Genomic DNA, 1,520 nt, shown 5'->3' on the forward strand with positions numbered 1-1,520 from the left:
GAAGAGGTTATACAGTGGTGAGGAATTTGAACAAATCGACGAGACAACTGATGATTTTTTTGAGGGATTTACTGATGGGAAGGTAATAAAAGATGATTTTGATGAAGATGAAGAAAGTGAACATGAAGAATGTACTCCCAATTCCCCCCAAACCTGCCACCAGGAAGAGAAAGGATGAAGCTACTCTTAAAGAAGCAGTCAACTTGAAGAAGAAGCTTGCTTATGAATCGATTACGGCCCGCATTCTTACTCCCCCCTCCGCGACCTCAAGTCCTCGGGCTTAGACACCTCCTCCTCGGGCTCAGACACCTTCTTCTCGGGCTCCAACACCTTCTATTGGATGTAAATTTAATGAGATGAAGGAGGATCTGAAAATAGAGATGAAAGAGGAGCTGAAAAAGCTGAAAATAGAGCTCATCAAAGAGCTGAAAATCACAATCAAAGAAACTCAAGAAACTCACCTTGAGTCGTTCAAGAATATGGTTTTTAGTATGTCCCAACAGTTGTTAGATAAATCCAACAAAAAGATGTCCATATTATTAACCAGATTAGATGATATGGAGGAGAATATAAAGAAGAAGAAGAGTAAGAAGAATGATTCTAAGAAGGATGTGAAGGTCGAAGAGGAGAAGACTACTGAGGTATGGAGATATTGAATTTTGCACTTTACATTTCATTTCGCTAAGTACATATCTGATCTGACTAGTACCTATTTTGCAGGTTAAGGATTCTAAGAAGGATTTCGAAGTTGAGAAGAGCAAGGTTGAACAGAAGGAGGAGAAGACAGAGGTATTCTGCGTACTTGTCGTTTCGCTAAATTAGTACTCTGCGTTTCGCTAAGTTAGTACTCTGCGTTTCGCCAAGTACTTGTCGTTTCGCTAAGTTAGTACTCTGCGTTTCGTCAAGTACTTGTCGTTTCGCTAAGTTAGTACTCTACGTTTCGCCAAGTACTTGTCGTTTCGCTAAGTTAGTACCACTAGCTAAGTACTGACCAGAATTTTGTCTATTTTGTAGGAGATGATAGCAATGCAGGGGACTGTGGGGGATGATGAGAAGGTGAATGATGGGAATGATGGGAAGAAAGATGATGTAAAGGAGGACGATGAGAAGGTGGAGGAATATGTAAAGGAGGACGATGAGAAGGTGGAGGAAGATGTAAAGGAGGACGATGAGAAGGTGGAGAATGAACGAAAAGAGGACGATGAGAAGGTGGAGGATGAACGAAAAGAGGATGATGAGAATGTGGAGGATGAACAAAAAGAGGACGATGAGAAGGTGGAGGATGATGAGAAGCTGGATGATGAGGCTAAGGTGGAGGACGGTGAGAAGCTGGATGGTGTGGCTAAGGTGGATGATGTGGAGGATGATCTGAAAGTGAAGGTGAAGGATCTGAAAGTGAAGCTGAAGGATGAGAAGAGTGTGGGTGTGGATGTGAAGGCGCAGACAAATGAGGAAGTTATGGGAGGAGATGACAATGATGACAATGATGATTTCCAGTTATACAATACTCCTCCTAAAGG

The sequence above is a fragment of the Impatiens glandulifera genome, chromosome 1, assembly GCF_907164915.1.
Source record: "Impatiens glandulifera chromosome 1, dImpGla2.1, whole genome shotgun sequence".
Taxonomy (NCBI): domain Eukaryota; kingdom Viridiplantae; phylum Streptophyta; class Magnoliopsida; order Ericales; family Balsaminaceae; genus Impatiens; species Impatiens glandulifera.